This window comes from Hyaena hyaena, unplaced genomic scaffold (assembly GCF_003009895.1).
Source record: "Hyaena hyaena isolate Hyena2069 unplaced genomic scaffold, ASM300989v1 scaffold_405, whole genome shotgun sequence".
Lineage (NCBI taxonomy): Eukaryota > Metazoa > Chordata > Mammalia > Carnivora > Hyaenidae > Hyaena > Hyaena hyaena.
In genome coordinates this window covers 306,706-334,388 of record NW_024081039.1, presented here as the reverse complement: position 1 = coordinate 334,388, position 27,683 = coordinate 306,706, and the positions used below count along the sequence as shown (strand labels likewise).

Genomic DNA, 27,683 nt, shown 5'->3' with positions numbered 1-27,683 from the left:
CTGCTTCCTTCCACTTCTATGTCTCTCTCTGCCTCTGCCCAGCATGCCCCCCCCCTCTCTATCTCCCTCTCTCTCTAAAATAAACATTAAAAAATTTTAAACTGAGCTCTGCCAGATTCACATCAATCACTATTCAATAAGCATTTATGGAATTCCTTCAGCATGAGAGACTGGGGGGGAAAAAAAAGACCAAGGCCACAGGTGTCTGCTGTTGAATTCATAAATCAGTGGAGAAAGTACCCATAAGCAAATGATCACAACACAGTAAGTAAAGGGTTAAGGAGCAGTATCATTTAGATCCTATATGGTGACATTTCCTCTCCCTTATCCTGGTCCCAGGAAACCCACGTTTTGTTACTATATTTTTGCCGTTCATAAAATGACATATAAATGAAACAGTACTACAGTTATAGTCTTCTATGGCTACTTCTTTAGCTCAGCATGAGGTTTTTGAAATTCACTCACGTTAGCTGTCATTCTTCTTTATTGCCAAGTAGTATTCCTTCACACAGACACAGAGTGATTTATCTGTTCTCTAGTCGATAAACATTCGGGCTGCTTCCAGTGTGAGGCTCTAATGAACGGTGTTGTGATGGACATTACACCCTACTCCTTTTTCAGACATACCTTTTATTTCTCTAGGAGATATACCTAGAAATGGAATCGAGTGAGCATATGATCAGTGTATGTTTAACTTTACAAGAAACTGACATAAATGTTTTTCTGTAACGGCTGTATCATTTTCCCTCCCCAACACAGATGCTTCAGTAGCTCACCGACACAGCACTGTCCATCCTTTTTGTTTTCATCATTCTAGCGGGTAGGTAGTTGTACCTCATTATTCTAATTTGCGTGATCCTGATACCTAGTGATGTTGAGTTCATCTGTATGAAGTGTCTGTTCAAATATTTTGCCCATTTTATTTTATTTTATTTTTTTTTATTATTTTTCTGAAGTTTTATTTATTTCTCAGAGAGAGAGACAGCGTGAACAGGGGAGGGCCAGAGAGAGAGGGAGACGCAGAATCCAAAACAGGCTCCAGGCTCTGAGCTGGCTGTCGGCACAGAGCCCGACGCGGGGCTCGAACCCATGAGCGGTGAGATCATGACCTGAGCCAAAGTCGGACGTTTAGCCAACTGAGCCACCCAGACGCCCCTATTTTGCCCATTTTAAAATTCGCTTGTTTGTCTTATCATTTAGTGGCAAGATTCTCAATCTATTTTGGATACAAGTTCTTTTTTTAAAAGTTTATTTATTTATTTTGAAGAGAGAGAGAGAGAGCATGTGTGCAAGTGGGGTAGGGGCAGAGAGAGAATCCCAAGCACAGAGCCCAATGTGGGGCTTGAACCCACCAACCATGAGATCATGAGCTACTGAGCCACCCCCCAGGTGCCCAGATACAAGTTCTTTAACAGATGTAGTTTTATAAATATATTTTCCTAGTCTGCATCTTGCTTTTTCATACTTTTTTTTTTTGCCTTTTCATTTTTAATGTTATCTTCAAAGAGGAAAATGTTTTAATTTCAAAGTCTGATATTTTTTCTTTTCTTTTTATATTTTCGTTCTGGAATATTTTAAAAGATTCCTCTACATTTTCTGTATTAGACAATGATGTCTGTCTTTTATAAAGGTTTGGGTCCTGCCTAAGAAATCTTTGCTTACCACAAGAGCACAAAGGTTCTCCAATTTGCTTTATGACTGTAACTTTTATATTTAGATCCATGCTGCATTTTGAGCTAACTTTTAGGTATGGTGTGGGCTAAAGATTGACATTCAACTTTCTTGTGTCTGGACAGCCAGTTGTACAGGCATTAGTGGCTGAAGGGGCTCTCTTCTCCACTGACTTGCTTTGGCAACTTTGCTGCAAGTCAATTGAGCAAAGAATGATGGGGTCAATTCCTGGGCTGTCTAGTCTATTGCATTGGTCTGTCTGTCTCATCCACCAATAGCACATTATCTTGAATATTGTCCGTGAATGTAAAGTTTTGAAATCAGGTTATATATGCCCTATAACAGCCTTCTTTTTAAAAACTTTTGTCTATCCTAGGTTCTTCATATTTTCAGATAGAGTTGAGAACTGTGGTTGATTTCTACAAGAAACAAATTCTGGGATCGTGACAGTGATTGTGATTGTTTAAATCTACAGACTAATCAGTTAAAGCAGAATTGCCATCTCAATCTTATGTCTTCCAACAGAAGAATGATGAATCTCCCCATTTAGTTAGGCTCTCTTTAATTTCTTTCAGAATGTTTTACAATGTTCCATATTTAGGTCTTACACATTGTTTATTAAATTCATTCCTAGGTGTGGTTTTTTTTTGTTGTTTGTTTGTTTTTTGTTTTTTTTTTTTATTTAGTTATTTTGAGGGAGGGGGATGAGTAGGGAAGGGGCAGAGAGAGAGGGAGAGAGAATCCCAAGCAGCCTCCTTGCTGTCATCGCAGAGCCCAGTACGGGCTCAAACAAACAAACAGTGAGATCATGACCTGACCCAAGAGTCAGAAGCCTAACTGACTGAGCCACCCAGGCACCCCATTCCTAGGGGTTTTTTTGATGCTATTGCAAATAAAGTGTTTTTAATTTTATCCTTCAGTTATTCATTTATCTAGAAATATAAATGATTTTTGTTGGTTGGCCTTATATCTTACAACCTTGTGAAATTCACTTATGAGTTCTAGAATATTTTAAAAGATTCCTCCACATTTTCTGTATTAAACAATGCTGTCTGTGAAGAAGAGCAGTTTTATTTATTCCTTGCTAATCTGTGTGTCCTTTGTTTCTTTTTCCTACATTATCATGCTGTGTAGGCCCTCCGAAACAATGATGACTAGAAACAATGAGTGTAGATATACATGTCTTGTTCACTATCCTAGATAGAAAGCTTTCATTCCTTCACCATGAAATATGATGCCAGCTACAGGTTTTTCACAGATGCTCTTTATCAGACTGGGGAAGTCCCTTCTGTTTCTCATTTGTTGAAAATTGATTTTTTAAGTTATAAATAGGTATTGAATTATATCAAATGGGTTTTTCTTTTGCATCTATTGATATGATCATATTTTTACTTTTTCAGTCTGTTGATATGGTGAATTGCATTAACTTTTCTTTTTTTTCTTTTTAAAAATTATTTATTTTTTATAAATATAATTTATTGTCAAGTTAGCTTACAAACAACACCCAGTGCTCATCCCTACAAGTGTCCTCTTCTGCATTAATTTTTCAAATATGAAACCAAACTTGTATTCCTGGAATTCAAGTGTGGATAAACCTCACTTCATGATCATGATCTCATGGTTCATGAATTTGAGCCCCAACTTGGGCTCTGTGCTGACAGCATGGAGCCTGCTTGGAATTCTCTTTCTCTCCCCTTCTCTCTGCCCCTCCCCTGATGGCACTCTCTCTCTCAAAATAAATGAATAAACTTAAAAAATATATATTTAAAGGGCCCAGATCCATTTTCATGGAACTAGCGAAAAGTATGAATTTGGAGCTGAGAGGCAATGAATCAATAACCAGCACAGAGTGGTTTCTTAGGTGACAAAAACTGATATATGTTAGACCTTTTTGGTTATCTTCCAAGTATCTTCACCCCCTTTTCACTTTTCCAATCCTTTCTCTATGTTGTAGTTCTGGGAAATTTCTTGAAGGTACAAGACTTTTTTTGGCTCTGTCCAACATCTCCAGTTAATCTACCCACTGGATTTTAAATTTCAAAAATTGAAATATTTCTTTCATTTTTGGAGGAACTATTTGGATCTTGTCCTAGTTTTTAGTGATGGTTTCTACACATTTTAAAACACAATTTTAAACACCTTTATTTTATCACTCCTTTCCAATTCTACTATTATCTCAAGTTCTTGCTAATCTTTCTATTTGATGTGTCTGTGGTGAGTTGTTTTCTCTTGTGTTTTATAATTTTTGTTTGTGAGCTCATTTATTTAGGATTTTTTTCTTTTAAGGAAGTCACTTGTATTTTCAATTAAGAAACTATCCCTGAAGTATAGTTTATCTTTTCTTCTTCTAAGGAACTAGAAATTTCACCAGCCTGGGACTAATTTTCATACTAAAAGTTTAGCTTGGAAATTTCCACATAATGGAGGCATTATAAATTTCAACTCCTGAATGCTGCAGGTTTGGAGCCTCCATAATTCATCGGAGATGTTTTCCCAGGACCCTTGGCAGAGCTCACTTTACTGCTGCTTTCTTGGAAAAGTAGGGAGAATTTTTTAGCCCCTCTTTAATGAAAGGACAGATCATCCAGGCTCTCTGTTTGTTTAAGGGTCTCAGTTCAACTCCGTGCTTCCTGTGGGCCCAACACCACATCTCCTGCCCTTGCTTGAGTGTTAAAATCCCATTCCTAGTCTTTGGGGCCCGCATCCAGATCTAATTCCTGCCCTCACCCCATATCTGAGACTCAAGTTATAAGTTTACTACTCTGACACCTGGAGCTTTTGAGCACATCTATGCCTTTCAAATAATTTTTGCCATCTTTTTAAACATTTTTTTAAATGTTTATTCATTTTTTGAGAGAGAGAGAGACAGAGTGTAAGCTGGAGAGGGGCAAGAGAGAGAGGGAGACACAGAATCTGAAGCAGGCTCCAGGCTCTGGGCTGTCAGCACAGAGCCCTACATGGGGCTCAAACTCATGAACCATGAGATCATAACCTGGGTGAAGTCAGATGTTTAACCAACTGAGCCACCCAGGTGCCCCAATTTTTGCCATCTTTTATCTAAAATTTCATGTGGTTGTGACAATGTTGTACAGTTGGGAGTAAGGTTTGCATTAGCTCAGTGTGCCATGTTTCTGGAGCCTGAGTTTTAGATCTTTCATCACTCTAGAATTTAGAATTCTAGAAGATTTTAAGCAGGAGAGGGCCATGATTGAATTTATTTTACAATGAGAACTCTGGTAGATCTCAGAGTGAATTTCAAAAGAAAGTGATTTCACGACTGGATGGTCCGTTGGAATGCTCCTGCAATAGCTAAGATTTACAGATGATGAGATAGTGAAGGGTCTCCCTTCCCCCACCTCACTCAAGGAGAGTCCTTGTCCTTTAAGAAGGGAAGACTGTGAACTTGCAGGGTCAAAGGAGGCTTCAAGAAGGAGGGGACACCTCTTTTCATCTTTGAAAAATGGAAAGACAGTTTTTGGATGGTGAGAAGAGTATAGAGCCTTCTTTTAGGGCAGACAGGCCCAGGACGAGGCCAAGGAAAGAAAATAGAAGGGATGCACATGGCTTAAAGTACTGGAGAGTAGCTCAGCATGACCAGAGCCGTGAGTCACGCACAGGGGCAGTAGAAGGTGGTTGGAATGACCAGTGAAGCTTGATTGGGAAGCCTGTTTAATCCCCTGTAGTTATTTTCATTGCTGATGATCATTAATAGCAGGTTTGGAAACACAATCCTGGGCTTTGCCAGCGCAGAAGACAAAAAGGGTAGTTTGTTTAGATTGACATGAAAGAAGTTAGATCCAAACCTGTAGTTGTCCCAATTTGCAGATTGGGACACGTTCTATTGCCATGAGAATCTAAGTTTGAATTTTAGAAAGAAAATAAATGTTCGGCAATTGATTTAAGTCATCCACTTTCAACTATGTCTAAAATTTTTCAATGTTTATATATTTATTTATTTTGAGAGAGAGAGAGAGAACAAGCTGAGGAGGGGCAGAGAGAGAGGGAGACACAGAATCCGAAGCAGGCTCCAGGCTCTGAACTGTCAGCCCAGAACCCAGTGCAGGGCTCAAACTCACAAAGCATGAGATCATGACCCGAAATGAAGTTAGATGTTTGACCAACTGAGCCACCCAGGCACCCTTCAATTATCTAAACAAAGTATTGGTTTGCTTGCTATATGCTGTGATTTTTCACTTGATTTTAAGATTATTTAGTAGAGAGCAGGATACAGATGGGTGTGTGGTTTGCTTTATATTTTTTAAAAATGAGATTAGGGGAAGCCTGGGGGGCTCAGTCAGTTAAGCCTCTGACTCTTGATTTCAGCTCAGGTCATGATCTCACGGTCTCTGAGATTGCGCCCAGAACAGCTGCACTGACAGCACGGAGCCTGCTTGAGATTCTCTCTCTCTCTCTCTCTCTCTCTCTCTCACTGCCCCCCCCCCCGCCTCTCCCTCACTCTCTCTCAAAATAAATAAACTTAAGAAAAGATGAGATTAGTGGGTGTTTTGAGAGAAGCTTTAGGATGTTTTATGCTTTTCACTAAAAGTTGCATAGCCAAAATTATATCCATGGAATAAAGCCTCACAAATGTGCTTCTTTCCACAATTACCAAATATTTTGGAGAGTTTGAGTAACTGTTACATCTGTTAAAGATAAGTGACTCAGTAGCCTCTGGCATATGCAGCAATCGGAATGGAAATAAGGAGACAGGAAAAAGCTTAGCTGATGGATTTACCACACTGAGCAGGAAAAGAAGCCAAGAGAAAGAGATGCTTTTCCCTTTTTTTCTTTTGAAAATGATGAATAGTTACAGAGTAGCTCAGTTCTGGGCCAGCTTTGTTTTGGCCTTTCATCTCTCTTAATAGACTGGTGAAAGAGATATACACATTTTTATTAATTTTTTTGTGTACGGAGTTCCAATAAAATGTTCAAATAACTGTTTTCGACTCTCAGACTTGCAGCAGGCTGGGTGCCCACTGCTGTGGCAGACATTTAATAATCTAACCCCGATACCAGGCCTGTGGCCAGGAAGAACTGATGCACGCGCTAACCCCTAGAAGACGGGCCTTTTCTTACACATCTGGGTGCACTCAGTGGCTGCCATGGTGCCAGACAGAGGCCAGGCACTCCGTGAACCTTCGCCGAGTGAACGGATATGTATATACATGAACACGTCAAAGGGTAAGATAGGGTTCCATCAATACATATGTAGATAACCGGTTATTTACAATAAGGGCTAGAAGTTGAAAATTTTACCCAGAAAAACACTTTGAGCAAAGTAGAGTGAATCTAAGCTTCATTTTACCTCCTTGGGTGGGAAAAGTAGATTTACTTGAAATTCTGTACTTTCCAACTTGTTGCTGGCTTCTTGTGTCCCGTTCTCGCTGTGTGAGAAGTCCCCTACAGCTGGCAGATTGGAGCAGGTGGCACCTGTCTCCGCACTCTGGGCATGGGACCCACAGGTAGACGGGCAAGGCTCAGAACCGCAGGATGTGCACTGTGTTTTAGAAGCTCAACTTTGAAGGCCTGTGAGGATGGTTAGAGGTGGCAGAGAAGGGAACATGGGAGATTCATGTCCTCTTTTTTGTTTTAGTTTTTTCAATGTCTATTTTTTGAGAGAGAGAGACAGAGTGTGAACAGAGAAGGGGCAGAGAAAGAGAGGGAGACACAGAATCCGAAGCAGCTCCAGGCTCTGAGCTGTCAGCGCAGAGCCTGACATGGGCTTGAACTTGAACCCATGGACGTGAGATCATGAACTGAGCCGAAGTTGGACGCTTAACCGACTGAGCCACCCAGGTGCCCTGGGAGATCCAGGGTCTACTCCACATGAGACATGATGAAAACCTGGGCCAGGCTGGTGCCGCAGGGACAGAGAGGAGGGATATTCGAAACAAGAGGATCGGGGACTGGCAGAATGGCAGCACTGAGGCAGAGCCCAGCTTCTGCCATGGGTGACCAGTGGCTGGTGATCAGCTGCCCAGCACAGAAGAGTCAGCAAGAGGAAATCACTGTGGGTACGGGAGCTGCTGGGTTACAGGGTGAAGTCACAAAACCGGCTAATGTGACTCATGGTCTCCAAATCTCACTAAAAACTTGCTGCTGGACCTGAAAACCCTTAGTGAGGAGAAAAATATATATATATTTTGCTTATGAGTATAACTGTGCCAAATATTTGTCATTTTTTAAGGCTGTGCAGCCCTTAGCTTCCCTTCCTATGTCTGGACACCTCTCATTAGGTAGTACTGGGGAGGCACGGAGCCCTGCTCCTCACTGTCAGAGTGAAGGTAGGCTTGTACTGGGGAGGGGCCCCCATATTCTGGCTGCCTGGATTTTGGCACTCTACCTGGGTTCACCAATTGGTGGCTGTGATAGTTAACATACTAGGCCACACTACCCAAATATTTGGCCAAACACTAGTCTGGATATAGCCGTAAGGGTATTTTTATTTTTTATTTTTACTTATTTATTGTTTTTCACTATAAAGGAATTTCTAGATGAGATTCACATTTAAATCAGTAGGCTTTGAGTAAAGCAGATTACACTTCCAAATGTGGGTGGGCCTCATCCCATCAGTTGAAGTCCTTAAGAGAGAAAAGACTGATGTCCCCCCCGGAAGCAGAGGGAATTCTGCAAGCTGCAACATCAGTTCTCTGAGTCCTCAGCCTGTCTGCCTGTCCTACAGAGGGATGGTAACCAGCATCAGTTTCTGCGGTTTGCAGTCATGAGCCTTGCCGAATATAATACGAGTTCATTGTTGACAAATCACAAATACCAGAAAATGTAAAAAACAAACAGAAAAATTCACATATACCATGATTCAACTAATTTAAACATTTTCCCACTTTCCTTCCAGATCCTTCTATACACAGTTTACACAACAGCATTCATATGAATATGAATTATTCATTGAGCATTGTATTATCATTAAAGCATTTTGATCTGTCGTTAACCATGGATAATCTTCTGATGCTCTTGGTTCTACTTCAGTCTTCTTGACAGATGCTCTCTGTTAGGCTGCCTTCTTAACTTCTTTGTCAGGTTCTTTGTTTTCTTGTCATATTTTATTTGTTTGATTTGGAAACGGACACCCCACTTAGGTCTGTCTGAGGTTACCTTCAAGTTCAAGAGCCACATGGTGAAAATCGATTTCTCTGGTTGTTAAAGTTGAGAACATCATTTGCCCTTAGGGACAGCTCTCCTCTCCTCATTTTCTCTCCCTGGTTTTCATGTAATATTCTATCATATGTCAAGTATTTGCTCATATAAATATTTTCTTAAGAACTGTTTTTTGCTTAGTCAATTTTGAAACTGTATCCTAAAAATTATGTAAACGTTTAATTGGTTTTAATACTCACTGCATGGCCTTTCTAGTCGTTGAAATGTCACTTTCAGGAAGATATTTGATGGTGGATTTTTTTGAGCCCTTGCCTACTTGAGACCATCTTTGTTACTTTCACACATGAATGACAAGTCGGCTGGCTCAGAGAAGGGTTCTCAAGCTACTAATAGAAACTCTTAATGGAGGTGAGTCAGCCCTCCTTTCCATCTTACCAGTCATCCATTACTGTGCTGGCTTAGATGACAGTGAGGGATGATTCAAAGGGGTAATTTTCAATCCGGCCTCATCCACTCTGAAGTTAGTGGAAATTCCCCCGCATTCTGGCCCATGGCGCCCTTCCTTCTCTAACATCCAGGGGTGTTATGAGTCCCTGGATTGTGCATACTTTCATAGGTGTTCTGCTGGAAGATTCCGAGAGCGTCTACAAGAAAGCACTGGGATCTGCCATCACATTGCCTCCAAAATGCTGAAGCTGTGTTAGCTCTTCAAGGCCAGAGCCTCACTTGCAGTGGCTATTTTAGAGTCAGCCTTCTTTCATCTGTATTAGTCAAGCTTCTGTGGTTGCAGGTAACTGAAACTAACTTGACTTCGTGCAAACAGAAGAGGAACAGTCACAGGAGAATACAGGGAGGCTTCATGGACCCCAAGAGCAAACACGTAACCGGCAAGTGGAAAGCTCTTGGGGCCCTCCAGTACTTATCTCTGCTTCTCTCCGTGGTGACTCACGAAGATTAAAAGAGATCGCAACCTGTACTGAGGACTTAGACTTTGCCACCAGGACCTTGGGGACAGCATCGCTGAGCACGCCCACCCCACATATGAGGAAGTGGGGACACAGGACTGAAGCTGCCCCCCTCTGCTGCAAGCACAGACTTCGTACTACTGCCCTCGACACCCCTGACCCATCCCATACTCAGGGGTAACCTACACATACAACTTAAAAATACATTTAATGTTCTAATTATAAAATTAAGGAGGAATAAAGGAAAGTAATTTATGAAAAAAAAATATGTAAATGCTGAGGCCTCGCTACACTGGAAGACACAGGAAATGGTTATTTGCACTTGATTATAAGAAATGACTGTATTGACAAGTAAGACCAGATGGCTCTGTATAGAAGAAGTATAGAAAATGAAAGAGAAAAGTTACAAGTGAGCACTAGCATAAATAACAGGCCAAAATTATTTATATAGGATGAAAGAAAGGGGGAAAATACGTTCTTTAAAGTCATAATATGTGTCAAAACAAATGATAGATTTTGAAACTGAGGAAGTGTGATTTTCTCCCAGGGAACTACGGAATCACCTGTAAGTGTACTGTCAGGTAATTTCCTGCCTTTGACATGGGGCAGTGGACTGCCAAAAACATATTTCCCATATTGATTTCCTTAAATTCCTTCTGTAGGAAATGACGCTTTGGAGGCCATGGGCTTCAATGGGCTCCGGGGCAGAGAGGATGGAGGGGAGAGAGAACGTGTAGAACAGGGATGAGAGGCCCTGGGGTGGACCCCCTGTTCAGGGTGAGAAGGAGATAGGAAATAATGGGCATGAAAAAATAATCCCAATATGCAGTTTCCCAACGCACGTCTCATCCTTGAGTGACACAAATGGATATACATAGGAACACAAGCATAGGATATATTTTAAAAGACTCCTTTGAGTGGGGCGCCTGGGTGGCTCAGTCGGTTGAGGGTTTGACTCTTGATTTCGGCTCAGGTCATGATCTCATAGTGCCTGAAATCAAGCCTTACATCAGGCTCTGCACTGACAGTGTGGAGCCTGCTTGGGATTCTCTCTCTCCCTTTCTCTCTGCTCCTCCCCCATGCCCTATTCTCTCTTTCTCCCTCTCTCTCTCTCAAAAATAAACATTTTTAATAAATGAATGAATGAATAAATAAATAAAAGAATCCTTTTAGTGCCATTAAACTCAATCTTTGTATTCATGTTTCTGCCGATTTAATAAGGTTTTGGTTGGAAGACAGTTAAAAGAAAGACAGATGCACATTGTGAAGACTGCAAAGGCAGAGTGAGGAAGGTGTGTGCACTGGCCACTTGAATACCACAAGCATGTGGCCCTGTCAGAGACGACCTCAGTTTCCCCCTGGCGAGCAGCTTCTTGGTGACTTTCAAACACAACAAAGTAGTCTTTCTCTCAACATGGTCGTGGTCATGGTATTCCTGGAAAATTCGGTGAACCTGAGAAGTGTGACAAATAGTTCACAGTTAGAAAGGAAGTGGAGTTCCAGGCTGAGACATTTATAAAAAGCTCTTTTTCAGCTCACGAATGGCTGGAGGGTAAGTCTTTATCGCTGGGTACTGTCTGCACGCTCCAAGGGGCCTGGCATCTACTGGCCCTCACCTGCACCCTCACCTACGAAATTCCCGCAGGGCACCCCTCCCCAGTCACAGGGACAAGAGGAAAATGTTCACACATTTCAACTTAAAAAAATTGTTTTGAATGTTTGTTTATTTTTGAGAGAGAGAGAGAGAGAGAGAGAGAGAGAACACACACATGCGCAAGAAGGGGAGGTGCACAGAGAGATGGAGCCGCAGAACCCGAAGCAGGCTCTGGGCTCTGAGCTGTCAGCACAGAGCCTGATGTGGGGCTCGAACTCGTGAGCTGTGGTCTCATGACCTGAGCTGAAGTCGGACTCTTAACTGACTGAACCATCCAGGTGCCCCTGTCTACACATTCCTAATAGCCCTCAGGGTGACGCTGCCCAGAAGACCCCCTGTGTTAGAGAAGTCCATTTAGTTCCCTTCTCCAGGACACCGGCAGGCACTGTGCACACAAATCCTTCCAACATCCACATATACAGTTTGGGTTTGGAGGACACACTAGTTCCAAATGTGTTTCCTAGGCAACCATTCCTTCTCTAATTTTTATTTACCACTTTCCTAGCTTTAAAAAAATTGTAATAAAAACACATACATTTATCATTTTTAAGCATACAGTTCAGCAGCCTGCAGTACATGCTCACTGCCGGGCAATCATCACTGCCATCATCCCCGGCTGGTGTATAGTTGACATTATTTACATTTAGAGAAAGGCTGTAAAGATAGTATAAAGAATTTTTTTTTCTCATGAGCCATTGAAGAGTAGGCTGCTGGGGCGCTTGGGGGGCTCAGCTGTTTGAGCCCTGGACTCTTGAGTTTGGCTCGGGTCATGAGCTCAGCGTTCATGAGATCAAGCCCTGCATCCGGCTCTGTGCTGACAATGCAGAGCCTGCTCCATCTCTCACTTTCTCTCTGTCCCTCCTCTGCTCATGCTGTCTCTCTCTCTTTCAAAGTAAAGAAATATTCTAATAACTGCATTCTCTTAAATAACTCCAACATAGCTATCAATATAAAGAAACCAACATTGATATCGTACCATCATCTGGTCCTCGAAGCCCCACTGAAAGCTGGGCAGTGGTCTCCGTGATGTCCCTTACAGAAAAGATCCAGGCTAGGATGGGGGCCGCATTTAGCTGGGGCGTGGGAAGGACGAGGTGGGCCTAGAACATCATGTGCCAGAAGGTCTGAAGGCTACTTTCTCATCAGTCTTTCGTCTTTGTTAATCAGTTCCTCAGTTTGTCCTTGACTTTCACCATCTCCATACTCTAAAAGATTACAAGCTAGTTATTTTCTAGAATGTCTCTCAGTTCAGATCCATCAGACGTTTCCTCCAATTATTTCAGGTTATGCTTTTTGGCATTCCCGGTGAATTTTTCTTGCTGTGCCCGTTCAAGTGGTACACGATTTCAGTTTGATTCATTACAGGTGGTATTGCCTTTGATCACTTGATTAGTGATGTCTTCTGCGTTTCTCCACTGTCGGGTTGTTCTTTTTCTTTTGAGTTCAATAAAACTTTTGTGAGGAGAGACTGTGAGACCGTGCAGATCCTCCATTCCTTATCAAAGTTCATCCACTAGATAGTTTGAATATTTATTAATGTTTGCTGGCAGCACTAATAATTAATATGTTGTCAAATAGTGATTTTCTAATTCCAGCGTTCCTCGTACATTCATTAGTTGGCATTTCACCATAAGGAAAGATTTTTCTTCCCATTAGTTATTATGGCATTTCGTTGTGTCAGTATAGACTCATAGATTCTGACTTTGTGCAGTGGGTTATCATCTCTTGCCATAACCATTTGTTTTGATGCCAGATTATTTATTTTTCCCTGGATTTGTCCAGTGTGGGGCCCACTGAACTGGTTTCAGTGTCCTTTTAACATGTCCTTATCATGCACGGAGATCTTCCCAACTTTCTGGCATAAGATGGTCTTAGCCCATCTTGTACTTTTCCTGCCCTGATCCTAGAATCACCCATTTCTCCAAGAATCCCTAATTATCTTTTTAGTAGAGAAGAATATTTAGAAACTAGATCAAGATTCCAGGAATGCACATGATTAACAAATAGCATATCACTGTTTTCAGCTAGAGCTGGGGCTCTATCATCCTATCCATCTATTATCTATCTATCTATCCATCTATCAATCATCCATCCATCCATCCATCCATCCATCTACCTGTATCCATGCACACTACATACATTATTGTATGTATCAGGCATTTACATTTATTTCTTTATCTCTGCATAAGACAAACCATGAGTTCATACCACTCTTCCAATTCCAAATCTGATACCACAAAGTTCATTCTAGTTTCTTTGTTTTCTATATTTGTCATTTCCTTCTCTGACGGTGAGAAAACTGGCTCCCATTTTTCTCAGTATGTTTACTTATTGCACCAGTGTCCTCTGTGAGTAACCAGCCTGCTGCCTCCCCGTCTCCATATCTTGCCTGGGTTCAGACACACTGGCCTCCCAGACATGGATGGTAGCCTTGCCTGCTCCCCACACACTGGCTTTCAAACCAAATCATTCAGGAAGGAAGAATGGCAGGGAAGCAGGCAGCCACAAACTTCCCCGCAAGTTGGGTCCTATTTTTGTGTTCTTTAAAATTATTTAACTTCAGTTAGAAATTGTGTGTTTCAGGGTGGCTCAGTCAGTTAAGCGTCCAACTTCGGCTCAGGTCATGATCTCATGGTTTGTGGGTTCAAACCCTGCATTGGGCTCTGTGCTGACAGCTCAGAGCCGGAGCCCGCTTAAGATTCTGTGTCTCCCTCTCTCTCTCTGCCCCTCCCCCACTCATGCTCTGTCTCTCTGTCTGAAGAATAAATAAAACATTTTAAAAATTAAAAAAAAAAAGAAATTATGTGTTTCACGCTACAGAGCACCTGCTGTGCCTGGATACAGTGTGCACTTTACACATATCCTTGCACTTAATCCTTCTTTGGGTACATAGTATTCATCTCCTATTCATCTCACAAAGGAGGCACCTGAGACAATTGTCAGGGGTGCCTGTGCTGGGAGCCACACTGGCCTTGCTGGATGACAGTCACTGCGAGGAAATGGCAGCGTTTGCACACCTCCTGCCATGAGAAACCAAAACTGATATCTCCTGCTACTACTGGCTCATGTTGGAAATGATGCTGCTGGTATTGACCAGGCCTCACAATATTCCACATCAGACCGATATTCCCCACACAGATTGCTCATAAGGAAAAGCATATTCCTGCCTTTTCAAAAGAGATTTCAGATGAAAGCATTGTGGATGATGGTCAAAAGGCTCTTCCTTTGGGCCTTGCAGATCCAAGACTTACATAATAAAGGGGGCTAAGAACACAAGAGTTACAACTGAGTCTGGCCCTGAGAAGAGAGCCTAATTTAAAGTTAAGGACAGATATCCACCCCCACCCACTTGTTACTGCTTGGAGCACTGGCCCCCCAAGGCATTTGTGAGTGACTTATTCTGGCCTTGAATATGCTGATTGCTCCTTGTGAAGGGACCTATTGAGGAACTTCTTCTTTTGTGATTATGGGAGCAAACATTGTGTTTCCTGAAAGACCTGTTTTTCTTAATACTCCTTAAACAAGCTATTGACCTCTGCTTACAAAGAAGTAACTTCACCCTTTTTATGCTAAAAACATTATCTTGTGTGCTAAAGATACCTTCCTTCCCCATAGGATAAGCATCTAAATCCCCTACCTCAATCACTATTGATAAAGTTTATGCAGGAGTCTTCTACAAACCTATGTTTTGGAAAATTCTTACATATCAAAGAAGTTTGTCATCAGAAATCATTGTCTAAGGCAAATGCCATTTCTGTGCCTTCCCTCAAACACTTAATCATAAAATAAAGTTGAGCCCCAGTCAGAGCGGAGATGCCTGCCTGGTGACCAGAAAGAATTTCTCGTGGCCTCTCATCCCCCCTCGCTGACACCATCCATCCTTCAGGGACCCCTGGACCCTGGCCGGAGCCGGTCTCCGGCATGCCTGGGTGGCTCAGTCAGTTGGCTCAGGTCATGATCTCACGGCTCGTGAGTTCAAGCCCCGTGTCAATCTCTGTGACAGCTCAGAGCCTGAAGCCTGCTTCAGCTTCTGTGTCTCCCTCTTTCTCGGCACCTCCCCCACTCATGCTCGCTAGCTCTTGCTCTCTCTCTGAAAACTAAACACTAAAACAATTTTTTTAAAAAGACCTAAGTTTCATGGGAGGAGATACCGCTAAGACCAGAGTCCACACTTCGGAGTGTGTCACACTCCAAAGATCATCCTTGATATTAATTTTTAAAAGTTTAAGTATTTTCAATATATAACACCCTCCAGATATAAGACATCTGTATATCAGCAAACACATTTTTATATTTTATATTTTATAAATATAATATATATTTTATATATATTATTATATCTATTATTTTATATATAAAATATTTTATATTTTATATTTTACATTCTGGTGAAGAATAAAAAGGCAGAGCTCACTATCTTCTCAGGATGCCAGACCTCCGTTAAGGCCGGCAGCCGTTGAATTTGGTCTCTGAATGTCATCAATGCCCACAACAGTGCCTGCATGTAGTGGGTACTCAAGCCAGAGTTTTACACTCGGACAAATGAACGATCTACACACCTACAAAGCAAGTGATGATCACGAAGTAGAAACTGTTCACCAGAACACGGTGAAGAGCCAAAAATTAAGGCCTCCATTAAGAGAAACCGCGGGCTGCACGTAGCCCAGTTCCAGTTCCAGGAAAAGCCTCAGACTGTTCAAGGCTAAAGCCATCCTCGGACCGCCCTCAGATCAGCTAATCAAAAAACATTCCTATGGTCTGAGTCAAGGCTGGGAACTGCAGATACAAACTAGCCAGTTTCTCCCCGCCTGCCTGAACCCCACGTGGGCGCTTTGAACTCACCTCGTAATTGGTCATTTTCAAAGGATTCTCAAGAGTCATGACTGGGTCCCACCAAAAGTAATGAACACCTCTCAGACACTGAATGGTCAAAGCTGTGATTGTAATTGGTGCTCATGTGATGATGCTACACGTACTGTAACACCCCCATCCCTTACTTCTTAAAAACCCTGCTCGCTATCGTTCTTCGCTTCACCTTGCTGCCACGACACCGGGAGGCGGGTGAGCCCCTGCTCGAGCTTGTAATAAAGACCCTTTTATACTTGCATCGGTGCCGGCTCCTTGGAGGTCTCTGGGGACTCGGAATTCGGGCACAAGAACTATTACTTTTCCTTCACTGACACGCGGAAGGCCACACTTCTCTGCCCCCTTGCAGTTACGTGGGATCTCGTGGTAGGTTCTTGTCAAAGAAATGTGGAGCTGCAGTGACTGGGGAGAAGACCCTGTGGTATGTCCTTGTCACTCTTGTCTTGCAGAGGAGAGTCCCCAGTAGCAGAGCTGTAAGAGGGGGAAGGCTCTGGCCGCCTGGCGCCCTACCCAGTCTATCTTCCCCTTCCCACCCACTGCTTTGTTGACCCACAAGAGATTTTTTTGTAGGAGACACGGACCTTCGAAGGCACTGAGATTCTGAGGGTATCTTGTTTCTGCAGCATAACCTTGCCTATCCTGACTCATCACCCTCTCTTCTCTAGTTTCAGAGATGATTTAAACAGAACAAAGGTTATATTCCCTACTGACAGTCCAAACACAGCTGATCTGTCAGCGTGAGCAAGTGCCAGCTGTGAGATTTATAATAGAAACAGCATCGCGAGAATATTCATGTAAAAAGGAAGCACTGCGAAGTGCAGGGACGTTAATTTAAAAAAAAAAAAAAAAAGCGCCCAAACTCTGAGAATTGAAGGACTATGGACAGAGCTCGCTGCCTTGAAACCTCACATAAATCATTCCTGAGAATGACTTCAGGTTCAACTTCCTTGATTCCCAAATGCTGGTTCTTCATCACACTTTCTCTTTAAAGGAAAGGCTGGTTTTGTTCATAAAGGTTTTTGGGTTTTTTTCTTAAGTTCTGACATCTTTTTCACTTACAGGAAGATGAGAAGTACAATTTGTGCAGCATCTGGCTAGCTTACTACTTCCCCATCAAAGATAGTGTTCCGTTACACTTATACCAAAAGTCATTTCAACAATGAAGTGGTATTTAAGATTAAATTAGGAAGACTATTTCCTTCACCCAATATGCTTTTCAACATTATTCCCGTGAGAACTCATTATTACAATTTCATATATAAAGAGAATAATATGACAAATTCTCCTAAAAATGTCATTTTGATTTTATAAATTAACATTTTGTCTTATAGGCTTTATTTATTTCTTCCCTTTGCTGAAGTGTTTTAAAGCTAGTCTCAGACTGAAAACAATGAAACCTTCTATACCCCCAGCATTTCACTGCACACATCTAAAAAATAAGGATGTTTTCTTATATAACCATAGTAAGTGCCATCATCACACCTAATAAAATTAACAACATATTTCCTCATACCATCTGAAACGCAGTCCATTTAAGTCCATATTCAAAGATGTATTTTTATTTTATTGTATTATTTTACTTTAGTTTTAAATGTTTATTCATTTTTGAGAGAGAGAGAGAGAGTGAAAGACAGAACACGAACAGGGGAGAGGCAGAGGGAGGGGGACAGAGGCCCCTACGCGGACTCTGTGGTGACAGCACAGAGCCCAATGCTGGGCTCGAGCCCACGAACTGTGAGATCATGACCTGAGCCAAAGTTGGATGCTTAACCAACTGAGTCACCCACAGGCACTCCTTTATTTTATTTTTATATTTAGTTTGATTTGGGATCTAAGCTTGGTCACATATTACATTTCACTGTTCAGTTTCAAGTCTCTGTTACCCAATTTATTTTAAAATTCATCTTGATGAATCCTTTTACTTTTTTCCCAATTTTTAAAAATTTCCACTTTTCAAATATTTTCTTTTCTTTCTTTTTTTTTTTTTTTTGGTGGGGTAAGTCTGAGTAAGACTCTAACCTTGTATCTGGGGTATTTAGTATTTCTTAAAAGCATTTCCTAAATATAAAATATGTATTAGTCAAGAGCTTTTGTTTTTTTTAAGGTAAATCATTGAATATATCTCGCTGATAGGGTGCTCGAGAGTAAGAAAAAATTCTCTCAATAATATGACTTATGTTTTACATTTTTCGTGTTTGCAAAGTTCATCTAGGTTAGAAAAAGCAGCCCTCTTTTGTTATAAATCTTTAAGTGTGATGGCCTTCTCTCAGAATTAAGGCTTTTCTTACTCATTCCTTAAAGAAGTTTCCTACTCAAAAAGAAAAAAGGATAAAAACTGATGTTTAGTTTTTTTTAATTTTTAAAAAATGTTTTTATTTCTTTCTGAGAGAGAAAGGGAGAGAATCCGAAACAGGCTCCAGGCTCTGAGCTAGCTGTCAGCACAGAGCCTGACGCGGGGCTCCAACCCACGAACTGTGAGATCATGACCTGAGCCGAAGTCGGATACTTAACCGACTGAGGCCCCCAGGCACCCCTATTTGTTTTTAGCAGTGTCTAGAGACAATGTGAGACAATAGTAGGAAAAAATACGATCTAGAGATTTAGGGAGTTAGATGCCCATGTTTAGTTCTGCCTTTACAATAAACTAATGATGTAAGTCCTGTAAATTGTCTGAGCCTTGGCTTTTCATGAGAAAGTTTGGCTTCATTGATGGACAAGATATACCTGGAACATTCTCAAATTTCATAATGATATGTGTCCTAAAACAATGAAATCCCTTTTGTCTCCCCAGCAGATATATTAGGCTTCCACATGAGGGTTGTTCTTCAAAGTAGGCCCTTGGGCAACAGGATTTCCCTGGTGTTGCCACCCCTCAAAATAATTTTACAAATACTTTCAGAGTCACTTTACAAGCCACCCAAGAAAATCAGTACTACTACGTGATGGCCACATCTCCTATTTTATTTAATAAGCACATTTTGCAGGCTTGCTGCTTAGATGAACTAAACTGGGTGTCGGAATCCCCAAGGCAGATGTGGGCACAGAGATGGATAAAGCAGAGCTCCTGTTTGCTAAAGAATGGGTGATCTGGTTGGCGTGGGGAGATGGGCACATACACAACACAGCTAAAGGAAGTGATAAAACTTTTGAGGGGTGGGGAATATCCTCGGCATAGTATTAATATCTCCAAGGTCAAGATCCTTTTATAAGCTTATATTCTGAGGCTGATAAAGTGACTCCCATCTGATATTTATTAAAAGTGATTCTCGTGGCATCACTAGAATGGGTGGAGATTTGAACAATCCTATCAGTTAACAGTCAAAAAGTTGAGACCATCCTTTGGGCAAGGTTGAAGCCCAAATAAACATACTACAGGCTCAATAATTTAAATAACTAATAAATGCTCTTTTAAGAAGTAGGGACACTAAAGGGTTTATACCACCACGAAGGAATTTTGCTATTTTTGTGTTTCCAGACAACCCCAGTTAAATATTCTAGGGCGCAAGGGGCGCGTGGGTGGCTCAGTCAGTTAAGTGTCTGACTCTTGATTTCAGTTCAGGTCATGATCCCAGGGTGGTGGTATCAAGTGGAGCATGAAGCTTGCTTGGGATTGTCTCTCCTTCTGACCCTCTCCCCTGCTCCTGTGCTCTCTCGCTCTCTCTCAGATTAAAAAGGAAAAAAAAATTTAGGGTGCAGGTGTTTTCCGACCTCACGTTGATTCTTTCACAATCATACTACTATAGGAAAAGATAGGATAGAGTAGGCAGACAGGGCAAGGATTAGGACCTGAGTCCACAAATTCTGGAACAATGCTGGGCGTGTCTGACCAGCAAACCCCCTCAGGCTTAAGGCTCCTCTTAAGAATGTAACAGACCGCACCTACTCCACCTCAGGTTTCCCTCAGGAAGTTGATGAAAGACCTAAGGATGGCCCTAGGCCACCCCTCACACAACGGAGCCAATCAGGAATGGACCACCCACCCAGAGCTATCCAGCCAATAAGACTAGAACCTGAGGACTAAGAGATAAGGGAAGGGGAGGGGAGGGGAGGGGAGGGGAGGGGAGGGCTGGCCTGAACCTTATCAGACAAGGGCCCCTGCCTACAGTCCTCAGCCTTTCACTTTCCCATGGCCCCTCTCTGTAAAGAGAGCTTCCCTACTGTTCTTCCTTTCTAATCTTACACTCTAATAAACTTGTGCCTGCTGCTCATTTTGTGTGCACCTCTTCATTCTCTGAAGCGGCGAGCCAACGGCTTCCGGGTATTGTGGTTAAAAGACCTGTGGGGTGCCTGGGTGGCTTAGTCGGTTAAGCGTCCGGCTTTCGCTTAGGTCACGACCTCGCGGTTCGTGGGTTCGAGCCCCGCGTCGGGCTTTGTGCTTACTGCCAGCTCAGAGCCTGGAGCCTGTTTCGGAGTCTGTGCCTCCCTCTCTCTCTGACCCTCCCCTGCTCACGCTGTTTCTCTCTCCTAGAAATAAATAAAACATAAAAAAAAATTTTTTTTTTAAAAGTTCTATAACATCAGTCTCTCTTATGTTGACCAGAAACGTGAGTGGTTCACGACTTGTTGATGTTACATGGTGCCGACTCCCAGCTAAGAAGCTGGAAGGCCATCGTTACCCCGTGTGGCACAGGAGCCTGTCCGCGCCGGACATACCACACGTTTCCCGCGCTGCGCTGACTTGCCCTTGTCACAGTGCTGGTGTAACGCCCACGGTTTGTGGCAAGATGTCACCTTGCGAGGTGCTGAAGACGCATTCGGTGAGGAGGGTGAGCAGGGCTTTTCAAATACGTTAATTAGCATAGTCGTGATTCTCGTTTATTTATTCAGAAATAGTTATTGAAACCCCACCAGGGACCAGACCTGGGGCTGTGGTGTCTGGTGACATCAGGTGTTGTCAGTCAATCCACACAGGGGACTGCATAGTCCCAGAGGGGACTGGCTGACATTCAAAAACAGACGAAATTCATTCTTTGCTTCGCTATTAGGAAAGCTAATTTTCATTATATACATTAAGGCTACGAAAATCGCTTCTGAATGGAATAGATGATCGTAATAGAAGATTATCCTCAGTAATTTAGACTCGCTGAATTAATTTGACCTGCATATGCACTTTCAGAAGGTGAAGAATTATCGATGATGTCAAAGCGATTCGGCAGCATAAGCTAGAACTGCAGGAGTCTGATAGATGCTCATTTAAGAATCCTCTTAACTCAGTCTGTTTATAAGCAAAACAAAATGAAACAGTAAAAACCATCTTGCTTAAAAACCCACAACACAAGCTAAAAATGCATCAACGTGACTCAGATAAAATTTGTTCTTCTTCAGTTTCCCAAAAACAATCCAGCAGTGATTGTCTAGGGTCGGAAGCGAGAATCAACAGGATTTAAATGAATCCAGCTGTTCTGCACTTTGAAGCACCTCCCCCTGCAAGCTGCTGCTGCTACTCAGGGAGAAAGGTCCAGAAAGGCAGCTTCCTCCCCATCCCCACCCCCACTTGCTGAGAACAGTGGATGGCAATGTGATCTGGGGCAGAGGGCAGCCTGGCTGGGGGTGGGGAGTGGTTGCAGAGACAAACCCCAATTTCACAGTCCAAGCAGAGCTGAGAAGCTCGGTGCTAGGCTCGGAGGAGGAGCCGCACCTACCCCTGCAAGGTTGTGCCCCGCTGGGCTTGAGAAGAGAGGTCGGGGAGGAGGGACCCACCAGTGCCTTGCAGTCCTTTGTAAATGGTGACAGAGGAGAACGGCCATTGGGCAGGATTCCTGTGCCTCCAGCTCCCACCAACCGCACAAGCTGACCACAAACCAACAAATTCCAAGAAACTTCTGGGTGGTCTTTCTTTTTTTCCCTTCTTCCTGATTCAAGTTCCCCCTTCGCCATCAGCCACCTTTCTTTTTGTAAGTTAATTTATTTATTCTGGGAGGGGACGGGCAGAGAGAGAGAATCTCAAGTAGACTCCGCACCTCACCTTCAGCCTGGAGCCCAATGCGGGGCTCTAACCGTGAGATCACGACCTGAGCTGAAATCAAAACACTGACGCTCAACTGCCTGAGCCACCCAGGTGCTCCTCTAACATTCCATTTTAATCCTCTACTGACTCTTCAGCCAAGCCTCTTTGCACTTAGTAGTCGCTTTAGTGGTTATAATATAGGCCTTTATTTTATCGCAGTCTTAGAGGTAATATTGTACTGCATCCTACACCTCACAGGAACCCTAGAAGCAGAGCGACGGGCTGTGAGCACACGCACATGCACCAGGTCTACCTCAAGCCAGGATCGCAGATGTTTTCTGTTGATGGGGAGTGTGGGGATTCAGGAAGTTTCTTCAAGGGGAGGAAGAAGCAGCTGCAAATGTCACCAGGCGCACTTTTCCTCTCTCGAGGGTAAACTTCACTCCAGTTTCTACCTGCTTTTTTTTTTTTTTCTTTAATGTTTTATTTATTTCTGAGAAAAAGAGAGGCAGCATGAGCAGGGGAGGGTCAGAGAGAGAGAGGGAGATACAGAATGTGAAGCAGGCTCCAGGCTCTTGAGTAAACTGTCAGCACAGAGCCCGACGCGGGGCTCGAACCCACGAACCGTGAGATCATGACCTGAGCCGATGTTGGACTCTTAACCAACTGAGCCACCCTGTCGCCCCTCTATGAGCCACCCTGTCGCCCCTCTACCTGTTTTTTTTTTTAACTCAATCTCCACTGCTTTCAAATATGAAAAAAGAAATGCCCTTATTATCGCTAGGGCTTATTTTCATCCAACTACTTTGTCATTAACCTTTTTCCGAGAATTTTGTAGCAAATGAAAGCCCTCCACTAAAATCAATTAGCAAGCACTCACAACTGGGCGAAGAGATACAAGCTTAGGCTGATACTTGGCCTTCAGGCAACGAGCAAATACCCTAACAGAGATGAAACCACGGGTAAGGTCATATAGACGTGAACCTGAAACGGGTCACTGAGGGGTCACTGGTGTCTGACAGCAGAGCCTGCTCTAGATCCTTGATGGTTTCTTGAACGGTAGCCTAGACGGTGAGCCATGCAAAATGGCCACTTCTGACTGTAGTTTGTTTGACTTTTAAAAACATAAATGTAGAAAGTTCAACCAAATGGTCTCATATAGAATGTGGGCTTCAATTCTTCATGAGCATTTTTTCATCTTTTCCCCCCTAATATTTATTTATATATATATTTTTATTTATTTCTAGGAGAGAGAGAGAGAGAGACAGCATGAGTAGGGGAGGGTCAGAGAGAGAGGGAGATATAGACTCTGAAATAGGCTCCAGGCTCCGAGCTGGCAGTCAGCACAGAGCCCGACGCGGGGCTCCAAACCACGAACCGTGAGATCATGACCTAAGCGAAAGTCGGACGCTTAACCGACTAAGCAACCCAGGCACCCCCCTAATATTTATTTTTGAAAGAGAGAGAGAGAAAGAGAAAGAGGGAGGAAGGGGCAGAGAGAGAGGGAGACACAGAATCTATCAGCACAGTCCCAAGCGGCGCTCAAACCCACAAACTGCGAGATCATGACCTGAGCCAAAGTAGGACCCTCAACCAACTTGAGCCACCCAGGCGCCCTGAACATTTTCTCATCTTTTCAAAGTCCTAGAGCTAAAGAAACACTCTCTACGTTGTTTTATAGATAGATAGTTAGGAGGAACACCACCTATGAGAGTCACAACTCCAGAAGGCAAAGCTAGGCGAGCAGTCCCATTTCAAGCTTTCTGCCGGGACGAGGAGAGCACCTGGTGTGGCTGCAGCTGCACGTGTCAGACGTTAACATTCACACCGATAACCGACAGCTGTGCTTTCTCCAAGGCAGGGGGGTTGATTACTGTCTGAATGTCACCATCCTGAGACGGTGTCAATAAAACCGTGTGGATTTAGCAGTGCCAGATTTAGCAGAAACAAAAAACCAAATGAGTAAGAGCAGGATGCCCACTTAAATTAGAATTTCAGGTCAACAGCAAAAACTTTTCAGTATCAGTATGTTTTGCCTCCTTTACAATTAATGCATGAAACATATTTATACTAAAAATCATTTGCCATTGATCTGCAATTCCAACTGACCTGCAAATTTACCTGGCAACTCCGTGGTCTCCGTTCGGTGCTGCCAGAAAGGAGAACGTTCTGGCTCTGGAAGGCCACGCTATTAGGGAAATGGGCCTCCAGTTTGATGTTCATAATCCCATCCCTGGGAGAAAGCAGGCATTCCCTGCTGGGAGGCCAAGTTCACAAGCCACCTGGAGAGTGGGTGCTTATAAAGAAAGTCTTCCTTTTGAGAGCACCTATAAAAATAATAGTTAGCTTTATCAGGGGCTTTGTATGGGAGTATGCTCTACAATTATTCATTTGTTAATTGCCACAACATCCTGTTGAGGTTGGTAAATATTTCTATTAGTCTAATTTTGCAACGAGGTAAACAGGAACAGAGGAAGAGACTGACTCACAGGCAGCCCAGCAGCTGGGAGGGGACAGGCAGGAGAGCTCAGGAGGCACTGCCAGTCCTCAGGAAAGCTTCCCTAGGGCCGGGCCTAGCAACAGAAAAGCCCAAATACAAATCTGATAAGGGAATAAAGAACATGCTCTCGACTGCCTGAAAACACATTCTGAACAGCTCCATTGCCGGTAGATGAAATAGACAGAACTCTATAGAAAGGAAACTACTGAAGACAGCTTATTTTCCCCAAAGGAAGGAATGGCTTACCCACCCTTTGTTTCTTCCCAATCAAAGGTGAATTTGCTTGAAAAGGAAGATAGTGCGGCACCTTGGTGACTCAGTCAGTTAAGCCTACAACTTCAGCTCAGGTCATGATCTCACAGTTTAGGACTTCAAGCCCCAAGTTGGGCTCTGTGCTGACAGCTCAGAGCCTGGAGGCTGCTTCCCATTCTGCCTCCCTCTCTCTCTGCCCCTCCCCTACTTGCACTCTGTCTCTCTGTCTCTCAAAAATAAATTAAAATAAACATTAAAAAAAGAAAGAAGTTGAGCTTCAAACCCGGGCCTTGCCTGACTCAAGTGCATGTACCATTTACTGCATAAACTCATCCACCCACACACAGAAAAACTCCAGCACACTCAAAGCCAAGTAAATGGTGCTTTCAAATGCCATTTAAATTAGACTTTTTTGTCCATTGTGTCTCTTTCATGAATTCCAACACAGTCTCAGGGTCAGGGCCATGCACACCCAAAAGAGGGTTTTGCCAAGCTCCTAGCTCTGTAATAATACTTCCACCCCAGCACATAACCCAGCAGGTCGGCCGGTAACACTGAGGATCGAGCGGGTATCATGATCTTTCTTTCAGTGATACGAAACTGATTCACAAGGGCGCTTGGGGGGCCTAACCAAGCTGGACGATCACAGTGGCCTCCTTTCTCTTCCTCTCTGGCCCGTTGGTCTCTCCCTCTTTCAGCCAGCTGCCTCAGTGAGTCTAGTGAAATGTGGATTTAGTCGTGGCACCTGCCGCCTAGAATCCCAAATGGCTCCCACAGTCTTTGGGACTGAGACCCAACTCCTTAGCAGAGCACCCAAGGAGCCCGATCTCCTCTGCGGACTAACTTCCAAGCCTGTCCTCATTTGCAGTAAACTGTAGGCTGAGAAGCACCAGCGCCCTCCCCCCAGTGGTCCCCCCACATCCTCGGGTTCCTATGACTTCACAGGCACTGTTCCCTCCACCACAATCCTCCTGCCCTGCTCTGCTCGCTCCTTCCCTTCCTCTTGGTCTCTTCTCGTACCCTCCCACCCCTGGGCTGAGTCAGTGGTCTTTCATTTGCGCCTCTAGACGCAACTGTAGTAGAGGACTTTGCCAAAGGAAACGAGGCCCTAGTGATGAGGTCGGCAAGGTGGGCACTGGCCAGATACGGCTGGGGCTGTCTCCCAAATGGCCTTGCAAGGTGGACGGAGTTACCTCGGTGCAGCGAGAATGCACACATCTTTCAGGCACAGGCTTATTCACCAAGGTCATGCACTGACCGATTTCAACCAGAAAGCTACCTTATGGATTTAAGCAGGAACTGTAGTGCTAGACACCAGGGTCCTCCGGCCAACCCACTCTCCCCGCCCTGCCCCCTGGAAAGGTAAGCTGTCAGAAGATCCCGGGAGCCCGGAGTCGGGCAAGAATTTGTTTCAAGAGTTCCGCGTTGAATGGCACCAGGCTCAACAGTCCGAGACCTGGATGTGCTGGGTCACACAGACACACCTGCTGCTTGGCCACGACAGGTGAGTCTGGGTTGGGACTGGCCCTTGGGCAAGGTGCCTGCGTGGGTACTGCATCTTTGATCAGGTCACAGCCTGTGTAGGTTATACTGTGTGTTCAGTATAACCTTTACCAGAGATGGGGGCGGGGCGGGAGTGGAATGAGGTCGGTTTATACCCGAGCTTTGCAAAGTGGTGGGCTGAGGATGGGTTACAGACAGGACGTGTCCCGGGGACAGAGGAGCCCTCTGGCTGGTCACCTCCAGCTGCACCTTGTCTATGGAAGAGGTGGGTTGAATTGTATCCCCTAAAACGAGTTCAAGTCCTAACCTCCGTACCTGTGACTATGACCTTATTTGGAAATAATGGTCTTTGTGGATGGAGTCGGAGGGGCTGATATGAGAGAAAGCTGGGCACAGATTGAGGAGTACACTGTGTGAAGACAGACACACAGGAAGACACGCACATACAGGGAGAAGGCCAGAAGGCCGTGTTGAGAAGGAAAACGGTAAAAAGCAGGTAAAAAAAAAAAAAAAAAAAAAACCAGGCAGATGCCCGAGGCTGGCTATGTCCCTCGCATGCTTTTGGCTTCTATAATCTTACTTGTCTCTCGATCAGCTGACTGCCCACGTGGCACAACCGGTAAGTGTCCCCCGCCCCCGTTTTTCCCCTTGAGGGCCTGCAATCTCACCCACCTGTACGCCTGATAGGAAGTTTCCAAGTACCCGGAAGCCGACCAGGCGTAAAGTGGGCCAGCGCCGGGGCTCGGGGCTCACCTTCCGAGAGGATCCGCTGGGCCCGCACCGGTGCAGGATAAACAGTCTTTTCTGGGACTCGGAGCGCGTGTCCCTGGTCTCTCGCTGTGCCGGGTATTGGCCGCAACGGCGTGCGGAGGGAGGCAGGGACTGGAACGATGCATCCACAAGCTGGGGGGGGGGGGGGGTTAGGACCACTGGCAACACCGGCAACGAGGGGCGGGCCTGGAACATCATCTCTCTTGGATCCTCGGGAAGAAACCAGTCCTGGGGCCGGTTGCTGGCAGGTGTTGGGCCCGCAAGACTGTGAGAGGACACATTCGTGCTGTTTGTGGGGCTTGGTCACAGCAGCCCCGGGACACTTAGGTACAGACGCCCTAGAGGTACTTTACCTGACCGACAGGGAACTCCTTTAACGCCCCCGGGACATTCTCCTGCTTTGCTTATACCCCATCAGCACGCCCTCTCGTGCCCCTC

The 27,683-nt window shown here is 44.0% G+C and overlaps 1 long non-coding RNA gene across 1 annotated transcript; it reads right to left on the bottom strand.

Moving 5' to 3' along the window:
* Positions 1 to 471: 471 nt before the first annotated feature.
* Positions 472 to 27,306, bottom strand: LOC120245171. The gene is made up of 3 exons (XR_005531720.1): positions 27,147 to 27,306; positions 11,167 to 11,205; positions 472 to 651 (listed from the first exon to the last, which is right to left on the bottom strand). It is a non-coding gene; the product is annotated as an uncharacterized LOC120245171 (long non-coding RNA).
* Between the last annotated feature and the right edge of the window lie 377 nt (positions 27,307 to 27,683).